Source organism: Rhynchophorus ferrugineus, unplaced genomic scaffold, assembly GCF_030347505.1.
Source record: "Rhynchophorus ferrugineus isolate W39M unplaced genomic scaffold, kcgeb_rfMv2 rfM9, whole genome shotgun sequence".
In the NCBI taxonomy this organism is placed as follows: Eukaryota; Metazoa; Arthropoda; class Insecta; order Coleoptera; family Curculionidae; genus Rhynchophorus; species Rhynchophorus ferrugineus.
Window position 1 is genome coordinate 28,959,877 of NW_027472588.1, and position 25,896 is coordinate 28,985,772.

The 25,896-nt window shown below is 31.0% G+C and overlaps 1 protein-coding gene across 2 annotated transcripts in view; it reads right to left on the reverse strand.

Moving 5' to 3' along the window:
- The window catches only part of LOC143202610 (alpha-tocopherol transfer protein-like), a 36,519-nt gene extending 14,288 nt beyond the window's left edge, over positions 1 to 22,231 (reverse strand). Inside the window, exon 1 of one of the 2 annotated variants that reach the window (XM_076414247.1) lies at positions 22,075 to 22,231. The gene's annotated coding sequence lies outside the window, so the exon portion shown is untranslated. The remainder of the gene's footprint in view (positions 1 to 22,074) is intronic. The other variant, XM_076414248.1, reaches the window with a different exon arrangement.
- Between the last annotated feature and the right edge of the window lie 3,665 nt (positions 22,232 to 25,896).

Genomic DNA, 25,896 nt, shown 5'->3' on the forward strand with positions numbered 1-25,896 from the left:
CTAAGACAATAATTAAAAAAAAAACCTTTGTGTATTTGAAAAGCACATTGCAAATATATTGCAATTATGTGGTATTTTCCTTGACCAGTAATATATATTAATGAAAATGATATCCACGAGAGTAAACGACTATTAAACAATCCAATCTAATCGTTAAATTCAATTCTTTTGACATTTCTCTACATAAATTAACATTTTTCTATTTGGTATTATTGAGTTATTTCGTGATCTCGCTAATCACTGAACGTTCTAATTTGAATTTTCAGCATTTATTACTTTAGCTGTTTGATTTGAAGAAATCTGCTGCGGAAATTCATAACATATTTTTAAAACCTTATGTTGATGCTGCTCCGTTATATTCTAATTATGTATTTTCATTGATTGAAAAATGATGATTTTAAATATAAAACTTGTAAATATTTTTAAATAATTGGAAAATTGTATTGAAAAAATGAAAAATTAGGAACAAAAAACACAAAAATTAAAAATTAGCTTAATGTTTTAATGCATCATTAATTGCAGTTTTCTATAAATAACTACGTACTTTGTATCGACGCTAAATATCTAACTGTATCTATTAAACTTAATATTTAATCGTTATTAACTATTTACCATTTTGGTTCATTAATCTATTTGTTAAATATTGTTTTATTTAGTTTAATATATCAAAAGAGGTGAAGATTTTCAGACTATGTATATGGCTTGAAATATGATGACATATGTTACAAATTAAATTGATGTCTTAACGATTTGGTAATCTTATAATCAGCGGAATTTCCCAGTCACGTGAAGTGAATGTAAATTCCGAAATTGTATACGTAATATTTTATTAGCGGATTGCCTATCACTACTATGTACTACCAACAGAAAACACAACATTCAAAATCTGATAGTATAGTAATGGTTTATCGAATTCTCGGACATGTTCATCTAGTTAATTGTTTTTGTTTGGTAGAAAGTTGCAAAAAATATATAGAAATATATATGTAAAAATACAGATGTTACAAAATTGAAAAATATCAGGAAATATCAGTAGAGACTGTCAATATAATCCGTAAGTTACTGGAATCGAGAACAGTGAACAGCAAATCCAGGTCGATTAGGGATAGATATTTTTGTTTATATTCTTTCAAATACCATCAATTTTATATACTTTCAATAACATCTCGATATCAAAGGATAAAAGTCTACTAAGGCTAGTTATAAAAAATGTCGGAATCACTATAAATGGAAGAGATAAAGAAAAAGTAAATAAGTGACAGTATATGGTATTATAATTAATTATTTTGTCAGCTTCTGAATGATTAAACTTTCAATTAATATAAGAATGAAACAGTTTTATATACTGTAGGTTATGTTATCTTTTTTGGTATATAACGTTATTTTAATATTAGATTATTTTGTCAGTTTAGGAAGGCACAAAGACGGTAAAATATATATTAATCAAAATATTTTCTGTCTAAATCTTCCTTAATATTTTGAACTGTGTATCCGAACGAGTGGTAATCAGATGGCGCTATGTCTGGTCAGTACGTTGGGTGTGGAATAACTTTTCATTCGAGTTGCAACAATGAATCCTTCAAAATTCATCGTGTGGCCGAGGATTGTCATGCTGGAGAATGACTTTGTAGGTAAGAATTTTTGCAACAATACGTTATTCAGTTTACTCACAATTTAATTCAGTCAATTGACGTCGGTAGACATCAGTCTATGCTTGTTGATGATTCATCAATTGCTAAGCTACCTTTCTAAGTTCTTTGAGATTTTGACTTTATATATATTTATGACTTTAGTACGAGTGGTAATCACATCAAACAAGATACTGAATGAAAACTAGGGAGTGATATTAGGAGTGAATCCGTTTTTTCGTCTTCGAAGAAATTTTATATTTAGAAATAGGCCAAGAAAGGAATAGCGTCAGTATTGTGAAGTAGCAAGAGGAAGCTTTTAAAAGCCAAATAATACTTCCTTATCTTCGTAGGCACCTGCCTAGACAGCTTAAGCAACTATTGGTAAATTTAACCAATTAAAGTTCAGATTTAGTTCTTCTTGAATTCTGAGGTATTCTTTCGCCTTAAAAATAATTTTGATGGAAAACGAAGAAATAGCTATCATTGTATAGTATTTCGCAAGATTTTGTTAAAAAAACTATACATTTCTATGAACTTATTGAATAACGAAGTAACAAGTCATTTGAAAAGTCCACAGCCTGGCATATAGAATAGCTACTAGGAATAGCTGTCGGACCATTTGTTTGGATTTGGATTTTGAGTGAATCAACATTTGTTATTGTGAAAAAAAAAAGGATAAAAAGGAATTTCGCGTGTTGATAATATAATACTTTTTGAAGGGAAAAAATACAGTTGAAGCAAAAACTTGGCTTGATGCCGAGTTTTCAGACACTGTTACAGGAAAATCAACCATCAAGGATTGATATACTAAGTTTAGACGTAATTAAATGAGCACCGAAGACGGTGAACGCAGTGAACGCCCAAAATAGGTTGTTACCGACTAAAGCATTTAAAAAATCCACAAAAGGATTTTGAATGACTGAGTGAATTGAAGTTAAATGAAATAGCAGACACTCTAAAAATATCAACTGAACGTGTACATCATATCATTTACGAATATTTGGGTATGAGAAAGCTCTGTGAAAAGTGGGTGCCGCGCGAGCTCACTTTTGACCAAAAACGACGAGGAGCTGATGATTCGGAGTAGTGTTTGAATATCATCCAATAAGTCTTGAAACTCATTGTCTTTGAACATTTTTGATCCTGCAGATAGTTCTTTGTCATTGATTTTACTTTAATAACTTGATACATGAACTTAATAATCAAAACCAAAATCAATAATGGGAAAATGCCAGAACGATAACTTCAAGCAACGGAAGTAATAAATGTCGAAAGTGCATTTTTGAGCGTTCTATGATTTGCGCCTGTATACACTCAATAATACTAAATGAAAAATTATTATTTTATGGACAGAAATGTCAAAAACAATGAATTTAACAGTTAGGTTAGGGTATTCAATAGTTGTTTTTTGTCGTTTTGATGGATGTTATTTTGTACAGTGTTAATGTAGATGGGGATGGGGACAGACACAAAGTGTATATATATAATAATAAATTAATTAATAAAATAAAATGAATAACACAAACGGGTGTCTAAAAGTATACATAGTGTATATATAAATTTAAAAATGGACATAAATAAAAGACTACAAAAAACAATAACGAGGTATGGGAGAGAGAGCCGATAGAGCCACTGATTGGTAAGGGATGTGGTATATTTTTCGCGAGGGTGAGACATGAGAACATTAAATTTTCATCTGGTTTCTGGATACGATATGCACTCAGTTGTTTTTATTCTCTGAATGGATATTTCCCACTTGTATTTCTCACAACCCCTATATTTCGGTGAATGACTGTAATCTCATTAGTTATTAGTTAGTCTTATTAGTTAGGGCATTTTGGAGGGTTGTTATAAGAATTTTCATACACTGTGTGACCATATGATGGGCAGATAGGGTTGGCGGAACAAGATGTTGAGGTGTGTCCGAACTGTTGGCATTTGAAGCAACGCATAGAGAATAACAAGGAGCGAAAGGTCAACAAACTTGACTCTTTCTGGGAGAAATTTTCTTTTTAAATTCAGGATCACGCTATACGTAGAGGTGGTTAGTCCATCTCTGGTTTGAGTGATACATCTCGGTTTATACACTCCAAATAGTTTTAGGTTTTCCATGATTTCATAATCCGTGTAAAGAGTCAGTTGACGGTGAGTGATTACAATACGACAATAATTCACAGTGGAGTGGGACTTAATAGTCACAGGGTGGTCGCATAAGAAAGACAGCGATTGAAGTCTGGTCGTCGCTCTTTGTAGAAACGAGTATGGGGCGTTTCTGATTTTATTGATAGTTACAGGCTTGCCAATTTGTGTCAGGATTTAATTAAATAATTTTACTGCGCTCATATTTTCAAATGAAGTACTATTACTCGATATTATAAAAATGTGATCAATATCGAACGGAGACCGATTAGTATAAATTTAGTGTCGGGGCCTATTTGACACTGGAAGAGGTATAAATGAATTAATGGTTTTCATGTTTTTCCTGCGAGAGCCACGGGATGAAATTTATGTCTATCACCACAGAGCCCGGGATGTAGCTGCAACCCTATTACTACAGGAGGGCGGGAATTACTCTGTAGTTGGATTGATAGAGAACGATCATCTAGTCAGCCACGCATCGTTTTGGCTCAACCCAGCTTTAGGATGAAGGTTTTTATTGAGGTTGTCTCCTCTTGACGCAGCCGGTTTAGTCAAAGTGCCATGCGATTGTTCGCGAGACATGACCTCAGACGATAATAGCATGGTTTGACTAGGGATCAGAAGCCGAACCCTAGGCTTCGTTAACCATTTTTGCTATCCCCAAGCTACGATACTACAGCAGAGAAAAGGTACTCGGGCTCCGATGGCGACACTCACCATATCTGATCATATCAAGCCCCGAAGAATACCATATATTGTTTTTATTGATAGTTGTTATTCTTAGCAGTAGATATAGCTGATCATAATAGATCTGCTGTAGAAGAACCTGCATAACCGTAAATATTAATAGTTGTAAATTTCCACAGAGGGTGGATGAACAATATATTGGCATGCCTGACCAACAACTCACTTGGAAAAAGAACAATATTTTCGAAACAAAAAGAACTTGGATTTAAATTATGTCAAAATTATTTTCTCATCGGGCTTAGATCTAAGTTATTGATATTGGATAATAAGGTATGTCTGTACGAACCAATACTTATGTGTTGGTGCTCTATACTACGTCTCTGATGCAGTGATATCCGTTTAGAAAAAGTGTTACTGCACCCCAATGTGCTTGCTTATGAGCTATGTGATGTGATGATATAATTTATGGTGATATAATTTTTTTTGTGATGACATATATAGACTTTAGGGTAAGATTTATAGAAGAAAATTTATACAGGAAATCAATAAATAAAGCGATTTTCTACTTGCCATGTATATATTATTCCAATAATCATAACAAATACTAAAAAGGTTAATTGTCCGGTAATGAAATACAGATTGCCAAAGCTCTTAGCCAAACATCGTAGCCAAAAACACAAAAACAGTACATCCACTTAGACAAGGTTCTCTTGTTTACCTGGTAACATATGAAGATGTGGTCCTATTTTTAAATCATAGAAATTGGTCCGACGGTGACTGTGGAAGTCAAACTGAAGGAAAATGAAATTGCTATATGACAACATTCAATTTAACACTGCTCACGAATGTTACTCTTTAAATTGTGTTGAGTTCTTCATTTTGAGATAACCTGATAAGATGGAACAAGATCGTAGAACACAATGGACAATATTTCCAAGATTAAGTTCGTTGTTGTCTTTTTTATATGAAGTAGATTTATTGAAAATGTTACAATTCAAGCGGTAAGAAGGTTTATGGTAAATAATATGGCTCGGTGAATGGAGGTAAAACGAAATGAAACAGTGGTGTGGTAACATTATGTGACCGTTATTTATTGGCAATATAAAAAATGTAGAAATTCAACGCTTGTCAGATACCGAATGATCCAAAGTACCCTTCAATAGTATCCCAGATAAACGTCTCGGGGTTGCCAGCTATTCGTTATCGTGTTCCAGTTGGTGCTGCTCGTACCCCGCCCGTGTTCACCATGTGGGATTATATTTCTGGGTATTTTGTAAACCGTTATTCCACTATGTAAAATTCGACATGACTCATTAAATGTCTCTGACAACGGTGATAAATGTTAATTAAGAGGCAAATACAAAAATTGTTCATTATTAGGAACTAAAGGAATATACTAATACAGGACGTATTTCAGTACCGCTATTATTCGTTTAAAATGCACTCTATTATTATTTACGGTAGCGTTTGCAGTGGAACAACAAAATAATGTCAGTTTATTGAAAAAATAGTACATTGCCTTTGGACCATGACCTTCTTTTTAATGTAGATTATACATTACCGACTGCGTTCATTTAATAACAGCGAATGGTTATGCTATTAAATAGGTTTCCAAAGCAGATCATAATTATTCTCGCTGCAATGGTCACATGACATTACAGTCATCGCATTAAAATTCTTTTTAAAATGATTATTTAAGGTAGTGTCCGCTTAGATAAGTTTGGTTCGGGAACAGGTTTCGGAGTTATAATAAATTATGAACTGAATGCAAAAAAAATTGCAGCCGCTATTTATAAGAATAATAGCGGAAAGACGAAAGTATACGAACACACATAAGGTTAAGATCTAACGAGACCATTATGATAACTATAGACATAGGGGCTATACGAAATAATATGAATACCATGTAATATAGTATATGTTGTTGCATGATGGCTACACTGCTTTCGTTTAAATAATACGACGCGTATGTATTTCTCAGTTTTCTTGCTTGCTAAATATTGTAGATTATATCTCAGTGTATTTTGGGATTTATTTTTCAATGGCTAAAACAAGCGATCGGTGTGATATGTATGATCTCTCAGCCAGAAAACAAATCGCTGATTATCGGTTAGCGGATGCGTCTGTAACGAAAACACTTTAATTCTTTAAAGTTTCAAGAGCCACAATATCCATGGTAAAGACACCCAACACAAAACATGGTAAAGTATCATCGGTGAAGAGTATTAGTGGGACTATTCCTAGTGGAACATGATTAACTGGACAACATAAATCTACAGTGGCAAAAGTGACAGCACAGCTCAAAACTCACTTAAGTAAAACTGATTAGATAAAAAAAAGTATGGCGTGAGCCCCACAAAGCTAACATTCATGGAAGGGTTGCAACCGCAACACCTTTTAAAAGAAGCGAACGCTAAGCTGCGAATTCTAAAACTAAGATGATTGATGACTGTAAAAATGTGGTATTGTCCGATGAATCATCGTTTACACTGTTTCTTACAAATGGCCAGGTTTATGTATGGATAACCTCAAAAGGAGCCTACGATCCGGACTGCTTGCATGCTGCTGCACTCAAGCATGATGGAGGTTTCGTTATAATTTGGCCGGAAATATCTAACGAGACCATTATGATAACTATAGACATAGGGACTAGACGAAATAATATGAATACCATGAAATATAGTATAGGTTGTTGCATGATGACTACACTGCTCTAACCAAAGTTCTTAAAGCTGACATTAACCCCATTAAATCACCAGGCTACGATTTAATAACAGGAGAATTACTGCAAAAAGTACCAAGAAAGCGATTGTAAAACTCACCAACCTGATCAATGCAGCATTTGGATTCAAACATGTCCCATGCATTTGGAAGATTGTGGAAATTATAATCCTAAAACCTGCGAAGTCACCAAACGAAATAAATGCCTATAGTCCTATATCACTGCCGCCAGTAATATCTAAGATTTTTGAAAAACTCGTGTTGAAAATAATAAGATCAATCATAGAGAGAAAAAACCTAATAATAACACACCAGTTTGGGTTTATTAACAAGCATTCAACAATTGACCATGTCCACAGAATCGCAGATATTATTAAAAAAGAACACGAGTAAAAATGTATGCTCACTTTTATTCTTACATGTAGAATAAGCCTTCGATAAGGTTTGGCATGAAGGTCTTTTTGATAAACTACAAAAAATGTTATCAAAACAACACACCGAACTATTAAAATCGTACATTACAACCAGAATGTTTAGAGTCAAACAAAAAGAAGCTTACTCTACAATAAAAGAAGCTAAAGCAGGTGTGCCACAAGGAAATGTACTGGGGCCAAAGCTTTATCTACTCTACACTTGTGATATACCACAAACGGAAAATATTACGATGGCTACATTTGCTGATGATACTACGATTATAGCTGTCGGAGACGATAGTGAAGAAGCCTCACGAAAATTACAACAGGCAAGTGACAATATAAATAATTGGACACAACTTGGAAAAGAAAAATTAACGAAAGTAAATCTGTGAATGTGCAGTTCACCTACACTCAGACCATACAAACACCAAAAACATTAAAAAATACTATCATTCCATATAGCAACAACGCTAAATATCTCGGAATGAATCTTGATGCAAAACTTCGCTGAAAGGAACATACAAAGAAGAAAAGAATAGAACTGGAATTGAAATATAAGGAAATGTACTGGCTAATTGGAAGAAAATCACAATTATCAGTACATAATAAATTGTTATTATATAAATAAGTAAATACTGAAACCTATATGGACATACGCAGTTCAATTATGGGGATGTTCTACAAAGAGTAATATAAATAAAATACAATTTTTTCAGAACAAAATCCTGAAAGGTATTCTGGGCGCACCCAAATACTATAGGACTGATTACCAACATCGAGACCTTCAGATACCCACAGTCAGTCAAGAAATCAAGAGAATTGCAAGGGGACACGAGGAAAGACTCCATTCTCATGAGAATATTGAAGTTTTGCAGCTTTTGGATACCACCCGAACAGGACACGGACTCAAAGGAATCAAACCATCTGATCTTGTATAGTATTGTGTAGTGAGGTACATATATTAAAAAATACAGCAGTGATAGGTATAAACATTATTTCACCAGAGACTGAGATAGGGCCGATGGTTCCTCCTAATTATATACCTAGATTTAAGTTATCATAAAGACAAATTGTAAGTTAATCGGAAACGACTAGTAATAATGTAATAATTAAATAATAAAAAAATATTAATGTAACATCAACGTTGAAAGTAGTGTGTAATTAGTAGCATTTAAAACGAAACATACGCGATATTTTTATAAAACTTCAGGTACATTAAGTGACCTCTAATAGATTATATAATAATAATAATACATCTGGACATTAAATGGTAATTACTTTGTTCAATATTCAAATCCGTAGAAGTATAATTTATATAAACTATCGATTTTATATAAATAAAAATATTCAATATAGCTATTTTTAATAATCGTTCATTATTATAAACTAGTAATATTTCTAGGTCTTGACCTCTTTCACGTTCATTCACTTTGTATAATAATATAGAAACTGGAATTCAGATTTGTTTTATTCACTTTTGATCACATTATCACATATAAGTTTATAAATAGAATATAGAACGATATCTTATTTTATAAAGCTTTTCAAAAACTTACCTGTAATATATTTGTTTAAATAAATGTATATAATTTATAACGTATTAATATATTAACCAAAATTATGTGGTTTAAAAAACTGCGATATATCAAAAAAACTGACTATCTCTATGAGATATATAAATGTCAAAGCTGCTTAGCTTAGATTTCAATAGAATATCAACCTTTTATGTGTGACGTTAGAAAATATATTTGTTATGGAAGAGTGTTTTTTACTATAGCGACCAAAATACATATATACAACCCACACAGTCAAGGTAAACTTGTAAATTCCATCAAGATGTTAACAGAGATCTCACTTCTATAATATAGATTCTAATTAAAAAAAGATAAAATTGTTATACAAAATTTTTGTTATGACAATATCCTGATTGAATGGTTTCTCGTAAGTTTTAGGTTCCTTTAATTTATGATTAGATATTTTAAATATAAATATTCTAATAGTATACAGGAATATTCTAATATTTAAAATTAGTACTATAGATTAAAAAATAATAAAATGTATGTAATACAACCAAGACAGTCAAAGTAAACCTGTAAATTACATCAAGATGTTAACAGAGATCTCATTTCTATAATATAGATTTTAATTAACAAGGTTAATTAACAACAGGTCAATTGAAAACTCCCCGGCCTACCACAGTAAAACACATTTTTTTGCCAAAATTAGTTTGTTTTATTCAACATAATTCCCCTCAAGGGTGATACACTGATTATAGCAACTTCTAATAATATACACGAATATTCTAATATTTAAAATGAGTACTATAGATTAAAAAATAATAAAATGTATGTAATACAACGAAGACAGTCAAAGTAAACCTGTAAATTACATCAAGATGTTAACAGAGATCTCATTTCTATAATATAGATTCTAATTAACAAGGTTAATTAACAACAGGTCAATTGAAAACTCCCCGGCCTACCACAGTAAAACACATTTTTTGGCAAAATTAGTTTTTTTTATTCAACATAATTCCCCTCAAGGGTGATACACTGATAGCGACCCTCTAACTTTTCGATACCATTTTCGTTGTATGATTTGTCCTTTGCTTCAAAATAGGCCTCAGTTTCGGCGATCACCTCTTCATTCGACGAAAATTTCTTCTCAGCGAGCAATATTTTGATATCTGAGAACAGGAAATGGTCGCTGGGGGCCAGATTTGGAGAATACGGTGTATGAGGAAACAATTCGAAGCCCAATTCATGGATTTTTGCTATCGTTTTCACTGATTTGTGACACGTTGCATTGTCTTGGTGAAGCAGCACTTCCTTTTTCTTCAAATGCGGCCGTTTTTCGGCGATTTCGTCCTTCAAACGGTCGTATAACGCTATGTAGTAGTTTTTTCTTCAACTGTATTTTTCCCTTCAAAAAGCCACATTTTATCAACACATAAAACAAACAACAAAAACCATATGGATTTGTAGCGACCGCTACGACCCTTTAGGCCACCACGCATTCACCTACAGCATGTTCAAAGCTTGACAACACCGGTGGATTGGTTCCATGCGGTTCCCGGCTATAAAAGACCCCCGATGACGTCTCGCTCTCTTTTCTTTTCTCTACCCCTTGTAATAGTACCGCTGCGACAGCGCTACCGTACTTCCTTTACCTAACATCTTGTCAATTCTCCCGTCGACCACATGTATCATTTAATATCGCTATAAACAAGTTTTTATCCAAGCAGTGTTTTCAGTTCCCGTACAGATTCCTTCCAAAAATTGTAGTGAGTGTTCGGACAAACAATCGCATCGACAGCCACACATTTCGACTGACCGAGCAGACGAACATTCCTACAGATTTAATTCTAGTAGCACCATCTATGTGCCAGGCCGGGGATTTTTCAATTGACCCAATATTAACAGAGATTTCTCACTTAGTTTATATTAGAATTAGATTTAATTCATATTAAAATTATATCCATATCCCAATTAAAAAAAGATAAAATTGCTATACATCACTTTTATTATGACAATATTCTGATTGAATGGTTTCTCGTAAGTTCCAATTACGTTAATTTACGATTAAATATTTTAAATATGGATATTTTAATAGTAAACAGGAATTTGCTAATATTTAAAAGTAGTACTATAGATTAAAAAATAATAAAATGTTAAAATTATTTGTAAGTTTTGAAAGGTCTTTGAAAGGACTTTTTAAAAGGTCAGTGAATTTAACGTCGAAAGCAAAAAATAGAAACTATTATGATATGATCACTATAGATATGGTTAAAACAGTCGTATATCCTCTTGACCGAAGATTCAGATGGATTCTCTAATCTCCAACTTGCTGTTCCCATCTCATCTGCAGGGCCAGCAGGTTACTTCTCTTCATCAAAGGTCTCATGCATAACTTCTCACCTTATCAGGTGGGGCGCCTTCAGCTCTTCCAGAACATACTACTCAGAATAATTCCCAATACTCCCTGGTTCGTCAGGAATTAGTACTAGGTTCACAATGAAACTGACATATCACGTCTAGGTCTTCATATCAGATATATTCATAAAACATATTTCAGGTCTCATATTCTCTAGATATTCTTCATCAAACTGGTTGATATTACAAGGCACTAAATCAAAATTTCGCGGGTTACTTGGTGTAATAACGAAGCTTAGCCACCTCTGGGTCCTCGTGTCTCCTAACGGTTTTCCGGTTACGGCTGCTGTTCCTTACTAAAATAAATATTAGTAGGTATCATGAGATCAACTGATAGGTGAGGTTTAGTGAGTAACGTAGGGGTAGTTCTCACATAACCTAGTCCAACTCACTTCATTCTGTGAGTCACATTACAGCATTCCCCTACCCGGTTCTGCATCGAAAAAGACTTTCCTTTCTACTTATCATGTCGACTCTACATGATATTGGAGTTGTAATCCTATTTTAATGTAAAATATACCCTGAACGGTATGTTCAGAATCGACCAAATTGTTGTACGTGATCATTACCCGGCTTGGGCAGCTTACAGTTCCAGTAAAATCATTTGAGTATCGATTCTGTCTGTGTCCGATAGTTTAGCTTTGTTGATTCACCAAATTTCATTGTCTTTACCCAAATTTTTTTTGTATGGATGGCTTGTATGGAATGTTTTCCCACTTCCTGATGTTTCAAAACTCTAATAGTTCAGGGCTGAATAACTGAGCGCTGGAATTTGCCTTACATACAACTGAATTCAGTTTTCTTTCCTAAAAATTTCCCAAATTCTAGGAAACTAGTTTTGTTCGTAGCAACCTTTCTGCCTTTGACGACGTTACACAGAACTTCAATAAATTAAGTGAAAGACATTTTTGAGTAACTATCTTCTTTTCTTGATAAGTTTTTTTTTGTTTATAAGTAAATTGATTTCGATTAAATGTTTATATTTGAAGGAGCCTTAACCTTACAATCAGATTGAAAAACAAACATTTATAATTAATCTTTTTTTGTAATTAATGAATGAATTAATGAATTCACTCATATAATTTCAGCCATATAACATATAATAACATTATTTACTAATAAGAAATTCTACGAAATGATCCACCTGCAAGGAGTTTCCAGAATTACGTTTAGCCAAGTGCTATAATATTATTTTTGCAGAAATATACGGGCGTGTTCGTTATTTTATATTTCAAACCGACTTATAATGTTTTTGTTTCCTATTCTCCTGTCTTTCTTGTAAAATATTTGTCATTCATTATATTTGGTAGTCGTAAGTGGTTATGCGATATAATGACTGTCTTTCTAATCTGATTGTTGCTGCGGGTTCGAATCCTGCCGTGACATGTTTGTAAATTTATGTTTGTGATTGTTTCTAATTGTAATTATTCGTAGGCAAGAGTGTAAAATAGGACAAGGAGAACTATCCCAGTCACGTCAGTAACCAGGCTGGGTAAGACTGTTTTGTCTGGATGGTCTGGGATGGTTTCTAACTTGGCCAGTCACCAGTTGGTAGGCTTAATGCCAAGGATCATGGTTAGGAGTTAACGTTAAGGTACTGATTAATTATTTTTATGGGGTTATACAAGATTTCGCCTTAAGGCATGATAAGATTACTAAATTACAGTAATATGGAAGCAATTGAATCGAACTTGTATAGGCATAAAAGGGCCAAAATTTTCAAATATCCTCAAATTATGCAAAAAGTCAAAGGACAAGAACTTAACTAACGTTAATATACTTTTGGCTCAATAAAGGTGATTATCAGTATTTTGCAGGACGATGCAGAATGTGGTTCACGCTTCACGGGCATTATTCTTAAATTTAGTTTAAGTGCATACTGATGTATTTATCCCACAGTCGTCTTGCTTGTGGATAGATAGAAGTACAACAGAATAATAACAATAAATGAAATTATAAATTAAGGTTGTGCTAACCCCTTCCAATATAAGATATAATGCAAAAAAATTGTTTATAGATTTCTGCAATACGTACTTGATACAATAGGTTTAGTCAGAACCATCCATTCATTAATGTATAATTTAGAAATATAATGTTATTTTAGTATTTTATTTATTATTTATTTACTGTTGTTTATTTTCACACTACAAAAATTTTTTTTGTGGAAAGTCATTTTCATCGAACTAAGATATTAGTTTTGTCGTTTTTTGTTGTGACGATTATTAAGGCTTTTGGAAAAACTAATAGAATCCCACATATTTTGAAATTATATTGAAAAATAAAGTCATTTTTATCAGTATGTATTTATATCAGTATTATTAACACGAACTCGGATGATCAAATATGTCTCGATGGTTATTTTTAATAATAAGGACCAATTATATGTGGTTTTAGTTTATTTTTTGTTTTTGGATCATAGAATTTATTATTTTACTTACAAACTTAAATTTAATTTAATTTTTTAAACTAAAATTACCGATTAAAACTAACAAAACATAGAAAATCTAAATCAATGTGAAAGGGAACCAGCCCTGTCAGTTTACCCACATTAACTGAACAAGTAACATAAAACATTTGCTTTCATGAGAACCTTTTCACATATACAGGCTATTACTAAAATAGGTTTAATTACGCCGTTGCGACATTTATCTTAAACAATTCATCAGCCATTCACCAACGGGTCGATCTAGTTACGGTGGATGTTGTTTCGCATAATGATCGATGTTACCGTTTCTAATAGTAACTTATGTATTATGCAGTAAATGTAGAGTTTAATGAATTAAAAATATTTAGTTTTTAATTAAAAGGCTCATAGATATGATAGCCCAGATAAAATGATCCGCTAAAAAAACGGTTTCGACGTTTAAATTATCTTTATTTTATGTTAAATTAATGCAATTCCGAATCTGCTAATAAAGTTTTTTAATATCTCCCCACGTGAACTTGTGTGCACTAAAAAGGCACTAAAATATCAAACCGACTACTAAACCAATGCTTCCAAACAATACCAACTATTAATTACCAATGCTTATCGCTACATAATCAAGAAGAGCTCCACGATGACCTCGAAATCAAATGTATGTACGAAGTTATCCAAGATTTCACCTTAAAATATGAAATACGGTTATTTACGCACGTGGAAGCGATACAGCTACTGGGAAACTCGCAGAAAATCAGAAGATTCAAACAAATAAATAGTTTACTTCTAAAAGTGTTACTTCTAACTTTAGTTTAAGTAGTTTAATTTAAATATAATTTGGGAAATAGGAACTGATGTAATTTGTAAATTAATATTGTGCTAAATATATCTAATGTAAGATGTGTTTAAAGAAAACCAAAACCTAACAATTCAACGTATGACGGATGGTGATGAAATTATTTGATGATTAAATATAGGGTCTAAAAATCAATCCAATTTTTAGTAAGAAACAATATAATGTTTAATTAATGTCTAATTAATACGTATAAATCAATCGGTGAAATATATGCATGCGAATAAATACAGTTCCAAATTGAATAATTTTTTGGTTATTATTTTTGTACAAAAAAAAAAACAAAATAAAAAGAGCTTGAGGAATTTTTTTTAATGTTTAAAGCTTATAATATCAAGAGTGACACAGGAGAGAGTTGACAGATTGACTTTTTTTAACTGGTTAAAACGACAATATTGACGAACATGTATAAATATTGATAAATATAGGTAGGAATAAAGACTTAAAACATGCCAATTCAAAATATAAATTCAAAATAAGTTACACTGAAGAACCTGGAGAAGCTGATGGAAGATATACACAATTATGAAGTACATAGAGGGTCTTATAATTAAAAATTATTCACTATTCAAATGATAAAATTGTAAGTATAGGAAATCATTTGCACTGTATTTGGTGACGTGATTTAAAATGGAAGGACGAACATATAAAAATGTGGTATAGTGGAGGTCCAGCTCCTATTATTGACTATTACTGAGGTGATTGTCTTGGTCCTCCTTGAACCTCTGAACTATCTCCTTATCCATTAGCATCTGCTCTCAGAAAATTTTCGATGTACAATTCGTGAATTTAATACATGTTTTCAAGGAATGTTTGTTACTTGCAATAAAATAAGTAAATATTTAAATTCGTAGATTCGAATTTAGGACTAATACTTTATTTATGTTACACCCAGGTAAACAGGAATCGGCTATATTAAATGCAACACATTCAAATTTTAAATGCATCTTTATTGTTGTTTTGAAATTAAAAATTTTGTTCATATTTTAGATTCAACTTTTGCAACATCCTGTGCTACAAACTGACGGTTATCAGCTAGTTTTCATAAAAATCCGCGGATTTTGTAAGATTTGACCGACTGTTTCCATAGTGTAAAATCATTTGATCGTTTTTTTAATCTATTATGATATTTTATATTGAATACTTGTCTCAAACTTATGTGTCTCGTCTGCATAATTATTCAAATTGAGGAAGTAAAACAAAAGATTATCGGAAGTAACGCTTACTCAGGTCGATACTATAATAGAAAATTATGAAAATATTTCTGATAATGTGATACAAAATCGATAATATTTAAGACTATACCCAAGCTTATATTTTAAATCAATTTTCGTTTATTTAACTTTAGCTTTTTTGTTGAACGTATGGAACTTATTTAGTCTATACTGGTCACGATTATATCGAAATATATCGAGTATATAATATTTTGATTCCGTGAATTATAAAAGAGTATTGTTACCATAAAAAATAATGTTATTACATAGCATTGATTGCATAAATCAAAAACAATAGAAGAGAAAATAAGGCAGGGTAAAGCAGAAAAATAATACGTAAAAATACTTTCAATTTCAATTAATTCGAAACATAATTTAGCTAGGGTTTCAATTAGTATCATCAAAAAGTTGACATATTTCTATTAGAGAGTATAGAAGTATATATGTATATCTCTCTTATGTTCTCTTTCTTTCTTTGAATTAGATATATATCTACATAGGATTTGATGTGGGGAAGGGGGGGAAATTGAGAGAAAGCCTCAATTTCAAAGGCACAATGTTTTCAAATATTTTTTATATAAAGTAATCAGATATTTGAGTATAATGTTAATACTGAGCTGATGTGATGGAAAATTGAAAGTACTTTAGTGTAAAAGTCAGTTTACTTTTTAAGCAGTAACCATAACCTATGAGACGGCATAGAAACAATGTAGACAACTGTTTCAATGGTATAATGTATCACACGCGGTGATCGTGGATTCGATTCCCAACAGGGCAGACATTTTTTTGTTCTAGTTTGATGGGAACCTTTGTCAAGTAATTTAGTCTAGGTAGGGGAACCCAGGGCCTGAAACATTCCTTATTTTCAATAATTGTTTCTTTATTCCTATTTTTCCTCATACAGGCTGTAAATTTACTTGACTATCCATTGTAATATTTAATATAATAACTGCGTAATTTATTGAGTAAATATGTAACACTAAAAATAGAAAAATAAGATATTTTTAACAAAAAAACTGAACCGATTTAAAAATAAATACATAAGGAACTCACTAATAAGTAAAAAATAATTAAACTGAGATTTTTAACACAGTCGGTTCAATTTTTTGTTAAAAATATTTTATTTTAAATTAGGTTATTGTTTTGTATAATATTATTTAAAATATTTAATAATGGGAGAATAGTGCAAATGTAAATACAAATTATTTTTTTATGAGCTTAACCATATAGTATATTTGCATTTTACGCAACCTTTGTACCTTAATAAAAAAAACTACCATAAGAAGTTATCGCTTGATTATTGAAATTGATAGTAAAGAGATGATTTGTCGATTTCAACATCACAAGACTAGTTTGGTGAATTTAAAACGTAATAAAATTAAGAGCTTTATGTCTCAGTTGAGAAACCTAATTCTATTGAATTGTTTCTCTTTAAAATGGATATTTAATAACACATTTTTACAGCCAACGAAGAAGTTTTTAAATCCTTAATCCTTTTAAAGGCCCCAATTAAATGCAGTTCTCACATTTTGTTGTGATCAAAAATTTTTATTTTAAATTGGCGCACAACTTCAAATGAAAGATGAAATATCCAAATGGAATGGAATTTGTAATTTTATTATTGACAGATAATTTAACTCAAATTTAATAAAAAATCAACAAAATCTAGAAATATCATAAGGTTTGGAGAAATAATATTGAATTGCAGAAATTATTTTTGCCAGAAATATGATAGAAATCAATAAATAGTAACGGACAGTTTTTTCAGGTCCTCAAAATTCCATATCTAAATTATTAAAATTAATTATTAATTACTTTAAATTATTTAGAAGCAATAAACTTTATTCATTGTTAGTGAAATTAGGAAGAAAGAATTAAATAGTTATCGTTGACATAAACAATACATACTTCTGTAAAACTGTACAGTAGTAAACTGTCCTTTAATTAATTTATATCTCATAATTAATGAAATGTGTCTTGTAATATGATCATTATATTTGATATAAAATTATTATATTATATTTTCAACATTATTTATTTAATACATTTTCAAATTCTCCAATATAATTTAGTTGAATTGTTTTGCATTATTTGCATTAATTGCAATTTGCATTAATAAGAATCTATTAAAGTAAGTTCCTAAAAATATATATCATTAATATTAAATTTTAAATTAATAACATGTCCTCTTGCAAATCATTATTGATATTAATGTTAATGTTTATGTTATTAATGTTAGTGGTGATATATAGGTGTATCGGTAATTATTTTCCGATTTTTCTAACATATTTCAGTCACTAGTCATAAGTATGCACTATTGGAATAACAGTGTTATAGATTTATAATGTTTTGAAAATGTTTAGTTTTGCGCCTGAACGTTCCACAAAATGAAACGCATTACTTTTCTTGCTTCATGAAAATAAAAAAACTGCTGAAAGTTATCGTTTCCTGCTAGAGTTACGGTAATGTACCAACTATAAGAACATGTGAACCGTGGTTTCAATAGTTCAGATGTGTGATTTCAACGTTCAAGGCGTCCTGGTAGGCCGAAAATGCTTGAAAATGTGGAATTAAAAATTGGAAAATGAAAACCGAATACACACTCAAAAACAATTGACAGAAATGTTGAATGTAGCCCGAGTCGCAATTTGTGAATAGTTACCAGTGATGAGAAAGAATCTAGTGGATGGGAAGCGGGAACTGGTGTCAGTCATGATTATCACCTGATGAGGCTGGTCCATTGACAGTAAATCCAAATCGCTTTTCTGGTAAAACAAGGCTCTCTGGTGGAACCTGGAGAATTAGTTAATGCTGTTTGTTACCTATAACAAATCATTATTCCTAACTGCTCATTGATCCAAAAGAACGTAGACAAATCGCTCAAAGACATGATAAGGTTATTTTGCGGCATGACAATCAGTTTTGGCACACCCACCGGACTCTTCAGAACTAGCTCTATCCGACTATCCCCATTTCGCTTCAATGGGGCACGCGATTGCAGAGCAGAATTTCGCCGATTTCGAAGAATTTAATTTACGCAAATTACAAATTAGTCGGTGAATGGTATAGTCCAAAGGAAAAACTGTTATTTTGGAATTGCATTCATAAATTGTGAATGAGAGATTGACAAAATGTATAGAATGAAATGGCCCATACTATGAATAAATACATTTTAACTATCGATTGTAAATAACGTGTTTTCTTTAGCGAGGAAATGGGAAAGGAATTACTGATTCGTCTGATATACGATATATATGAATGTGAAGCTTGCAGTTAAGGGTGAACGGTCACCAAATGCGGATTGCAGTTGCTCTGTTTCTTATCTGTAGACTATTGCAATTTGGAGTCACCAATACTTCCATAGGGAATCAATAGGGAAACTATACCATAATGGAAATTTTGGTAAAAATGGTGCCATTTTGAAGATCTTAAAAGTCAAACAGGCGATCAAAGCTATAGCTGATACTCAAACCTAATTTTACAATAACTATAAGCTGTCCAGGCGTAATAACCACCTGATACATTTTTGTAGGCGTTCTTTTAGGAGGGAAGTGTTATATAACACAGATGCGGCTATGCGGCCACCTGTGTAAAAACTAATTGCGAACAAGTGAGATGGGGTGGTCTGTTTTCTAATAGATAAGAATCCACAGTGTAGCTTTATATCGCCGTTCAACAAGTCGTCTCTTCTTACCGTTAAATTTAATATCTGCAAGTAAATTAATAGTTCTTTTTTGTTTACATACCCTTTCACACATTTTAACTTAAACGACCTGCTGAATCTCGATTCATATATCAAATCAAGACGTACTAATTTCATAAAATTGGGGTCCGTTTTCCAGCACATAATTCGATAATTGATGAATGAAGCAACACCAACAATTATTCAATTTCATTATTAATAAGTATAGAAGGAAAATAGGTTTTTGAACGATAAACTGTAAGTGCTACCTATACATATTTTTAAAATACTCTCTCTCATGTTAAGACCAAAAGTTATTACAACATCTGGAATCTAATACTTATAGTATTTGGTTGTTATACAGGGCCGTATCTAGCAATTAAATGCTAATAAAAACCCACACAAATACACACATATATTATGTAATATAAATCAGACCATCCGGCCAGATGGAAAACAAATGTTTTTCTAACCATTTCAGTGAGACGAACCAGTGAGACGGGTTGGTCTGTTTTTACCCTCAATGTCGATTTTTTTCGCTGTTCAACTAGTCGCCTCTTGTTTTATTGAATAAATCAGTTTTTAAGTAAACTAATAGTTTTTTTTTATTTAAAACCCTTTCATATAATATATCTGGCGCACTCGGTAGGTTTCCGGGGAGATAATAAGGTTGTCCTTTTTAAAATTAATTCAATTAACCGAAATCAATTTAATTATCAATAAAAGAAGGCAGGTTGACGTTGGATTGACAATCGTATCGCAGTTATTTGAAGCGTTTTTTTGGTGTAGTTAGTAGTAACTAAGTGGAGTTTGGGTAAAAGTATCGCAGCTGAAGCTGTAAGGTCACAAAAGGTGGATTGAAGGTGCTCAACGATCCCTAGCCGCAAACTATTTCAAGTACTGCGAAAAAGACTCATAGTCCGTAGATTCCCGCCACATATATCACAGTTCAAGGTGCAAGATGTTCATTGTAATTTATTAATATTATTTATTCATATACTATATAATAATTAAATAACATGCTTGAATATTGGTACTGATAAATAAAATTATCAAGTAAAATATTGGAAAAAGAGTTTATATTACATTATGATATAAGAAATCGTTAATAAACAAAGCTAAAGAATTCTCTAAAAAAATAATAAACAAATATAATTAGTGCTAGTGGCAATACGGACAAATCGTTTGGTATAATAATGAAGAAGAAATGTGTATTAAGACTAAAAGTCGAAATTTAAAACAATTGAATATATTTAAAAAAAATATTTTAACACTAATAAATTAACTCTAATTAAGTTATTTATATATTTCTTTTAATATTAAATTATTTTTTCATATTAATTAATATGATTTATTGATATACTATATAATAAATAAATAACATGCTTGAATATTGGTACTAATAAATAAAATTATCAAAGTAAAATATTGGAAGAAGAGTTTATATTACATTATGATATAAGAAATCGTTAATAAACAAAGCTAAAGAATTCTCTAAAAAAAATAATAAACAAATATAATTAGTGCTAGTGGCAATACGGACAAATTGTTTGGTATAATAATGAAGAAGAAATGTGTATTAAGACTAAAAGTCGAAATTTAAAACAATTGAATATATTTAAAAAAAAATATTTTAACACTAATAAATTAACTCTAATTAAGTTATTTATATATTTCTTTTAATATTAAATTATTTTTTCATATTAATTAATATGATTTATTGATATACTATATAATAAATAAATAACATGCTTGAATATTGGTACTAATAAATAAAATTATCAAATACAATATAGGAAAAAGGGTTTATATTACACGATGATATAAGAAATCGTTAATAAAGAAAGCTAAATAATTCTCTAAATAAATAATAAACAAATATAATTAGTGTAACTGACAATATGGACAAACCGTTTGGTATAATAATGATGAGGAAATGTGTAATAAGTCTAAATGTCGAAATTTAAGTTGTAATAATATATAACAGTTAAATATATATATTTAAAAATGTAATTTAACACTAATAAATTAACTCTAATTAATTTATTTATATATTTCCTTTAATATTAAATTATTTTATCATATTAATTAATATTATATATTGATATACTAATAATAATAATAAATAATTAATAATTAATAGTCTATTAATAAAAAAAGAATATACTTGAATATTTGTACTAATAAATAAAATTATTAAGAAAAAAGAGTTAATATTACATTATGATATCAAAAATTCTTAATAAACAAAGCTAAACATTTTTCAATTATTAATTAAATTATTAAATCAATTATTAAAATTATTAATAAATTTTTGTGGTTGATTCTTTTAAATATGGTACAAAATGCATTATAATATCAACATTGCAAAATTACTTACTTTCTAAATGTATCGCAACAGATAATGCACAACCAAATGGAGAGTAGCCTGGCGCACTTTATTCGTTGAAGACCATCGACGACTACAACTCTGAATCGGATAATGGTTTCAATTTACACAGAGAACTACTGAAATAGCCTGGTACCGGCGGAAAATCGCAGAACCGGTAGTACCCGGTACTTTAGGTTTAGATGCATTTTTTTTCAAATTTATTCACTTATGTAGCATATTCTTAAACTGTATGTTAGGATGTTGGTGGATTTCTCCAATGAGTTTCGTTGTTTTATAAGAAAAATACCACTTTTTTAATTAATATTGTTAATGCATTTTATTATTTGATATTAACTAAATAAGGTAATAAGGAAGTAGTACGGAGTGTCTTCATGACCTCCAATTAGAATTAAATAAATTATTTATTATTTTTTTACTTATTTATTATGTACAGTTACATGACTTAAAGTTTAAATGACTAAACCACTAAATATTGAAACAAAAGTATCCTAAGTAATATTATTTTCAGAACTGTACCAACTTGAGGAAATCGAATATAAGTATATATGATTACTTACTTTTATGTTATACACATAAATATGGAATAATAGTTCCATATAATATATATATATATATATATATATATATATATATATATATATATATATATATATATATATATATATATATATATATATATATATAATATATTTATAATATATATATTATAATAATATATATTATATATATAATAATAGAATAGCTTGACTTTAGCATGCATATCAAAAGAATATCGAATACAATTAGGCACTTTATTTTTTGTATATGAAAGCAATGCATTTACAAAAATCATTAAATAAACTATTGACTTTTCAAAACTTTAGGTCTATAAAGTAAATATTTAAATTAATTGATACAAGGTTCAAAGAATAAAAGTCATATAATTACATTTGTTATTGCATTAATTCTTAATCATGTTAATGTTTAGCAATGCCTTAAAATGTTTAGAAAATGACTGTTAATAATTCAAAATTCCATTTATTATCCCTATGTGTTCTATCTATGTAAATTATGTAGCTAGTTTCATTTTTACAGCTGCATATTTTAATTACTTACTTTCATAAACTTTTTATAATCTCTTTTCCATATTTCTTATCAAAAATATATATTGAAAACCTACAAATACTACAGGCTGATTAAAAGAATAATGTCTTAATAACCTAAGTTTTAAAAAAATTGTACCGCTCTTTGCTTACTTATTCCACTCTTTGACCTTTGTAATTTTTTCATCTGAAATCTCATCTTTGCACATAGTTCATTTTTAATTTGCCTTCTGTGGCTTCATTAATCTGTTGCTTTATACTATATCTTATTTATTTACTTTTATTTACCTTAAAGAAAATAACATATTTATTAACTGTAATATTTGGTTAGTGCTTTTTTTGTTAGGAAATGTGTTTACTAATAAAACCTGAAATGAATTAGAGGATAACACTACTAAAATTTACAGAAAAATCTTAATAGCCTTTGGAATTACCTCACTTTATTTTGGTTCATCATCAACTTTTATTTTTCTTCACTAAAACAAGTCTGTTCTCGTGAAATTATACATGCAGTTGGTCCAAAGGTTACAATAATAATCTCAGTTTATCATCTCATCCATCGGAGTTAACGTATTCATAAAATTCCTTTCGTGTCCTCTCAAATCGCAGTTTCACTCTTTAGACTTGATTCAGAGTCACGGTAAGAGATCTAATCCTTTTTATACATAGCGTTCGAACGAATTTTTTTCATGAACAGAAATTGAAGGAGGAGTTAATCGTTTATAACATACCTAAAACTGTTCCTCACGTTAATCAACCCCGGATTGTGATTTATATTATATTAATTTTGTTAACTTATTGAAAAATAAAACATTAATAAAACCATTACACAAACGATTTAGCTCCCTCGGTCTTCTGGCAATTCATTAAACTTGACAATCGTTCCCAATAAATAGTTTTGAGCTTAAAACAGAAGCGAAGATGGCTATTCTGGAAATGTAATACAATAGATAATTCAAAAACATGTCATTAGATATAAGTAAACTTGATGGTATAGAAGATTAAATGTGTCTTACCACGCATTAATAGTTCTGAATGGTGGTTTTATTTATTCCGATAGTCGTTTCCATTAAAGTCTGAATAGCTTTCAGAAGCCAAAGAGATGATTCTGGAATGGTCTTGCTGCCTTGTAATATCAATGCTTTTCCTGTCTAATACTACTTTAAGTCAATATAATTTAGTCCATAGTACTTAATAATGTGTATTAGCGTGGCATGATGAAATGGCGAAGGTATTTTATTATTTTGGTTTCGCTCAAATGCCGGCTGTTAAGCCGCCGCAAAATTGATCAAAACACCATGATTTATTGGCATTCCCAAATCGAGAAAGTTTCGGGGATAGCAAACCTGCTATCTTCTTTGATCTGCGGTTCTAGCAGATTCCCCATCTCCATCAAATGTGTATACAACTATAGATGATGATGAAGTATGATATAGATGTTAATTCGGTTCGTTCTTCTCTACGGATCTACTGTCTATTTCAAGTTTGCGACACCCAACTAAGTGGAACCTCTTCATGTTTCGAAAAGTAAGCTTGTCAGGAGAATTATTAATGTTCCATTGTTTGTCAGAAATAATCAAATTCACAGAGAAACTGACACACTAAAAGTCAAACATTTGACGTCATAAGCTTTTCATAAACATCAACTCAGCCTAAATACATCTGAAAACGCGTTTCTTCGCAAGCTGGTCCACATGCTAGGAGTTTAGTACAGCGTCACCCTAATATCCTCCTTTCCAAGGCAGTATCGAGCTTAACCGTCGCATCAGTCTTAATTTTTCCCCCTCACGACAGTACCCAGTAATGTGTTAAAGTTCGCGATTCCCAGTTCTACTAACTGTTCTTTGCCATCGTGCCCAATAACGACTACCCGGTTGACGGGTGCCATATCCCCAAATGTAATGAAGCAACAGTAGTGATCTGCAGTGATCAGCTGTGAGGCGGCTTCGGTTTAGTGTATTGGTAAGCCCAGAAGCAGTTCCACATAACCCTGTCCAACTTGTCACTCCAGGGCGAATCTTCATGACCGGGTATGCGTCACGCATTCCACCTCCTGATTTTAGGCCAGAACAAAAAAAAAGACGGGATGTAAATGTATGTTTATGATTGTTCCTAGTTATAAGTTAGAATTTAAAATCCTATAAGGAAAAACTGTCTCAATTACATTAATCAGGCTAGGTAAGACCGAATGTCTTCTGGAAAGGTTCCTGTGGTTTAAAATTTAAGCAGCCATTTTAAGTTTAGGCCAGACTAACCTACGCTGGAATCAAGGCGATACCATTTTTTTATTGTAGGGTAGTTGGATATTGTTAATACTATGTAACTAAAGTATAACCCTTTGATATTTCTATATATTATATTACATCGGTGCTGTAATTCATCATATGAGTAAATGAAGTACTTACTTTAATAATATAATATTATCTCTGGAATATCCAATTCACGATTTACTAAATTACACTTTAATTCTTATTTTATTTAGATCAAACTAGTGAAATTTAAAATTATTTTACATGCTCTTCTGGATCCCGACCCTTACAATGCAAGTACAGTACAAGCAGGCTTGAAAAACCTGGGACTTTATTCCCAAACAGGCAGATTACCTTGTAATCTCCAGTCTGTCGGCGAACATAATAGCGTTTGATAAATTCGAACTCTAGCTGATGCCCATACCATACACACAAAAAAGGCTTAGTAAGCAAAATAATCATTAAAAGGAATACCCAAC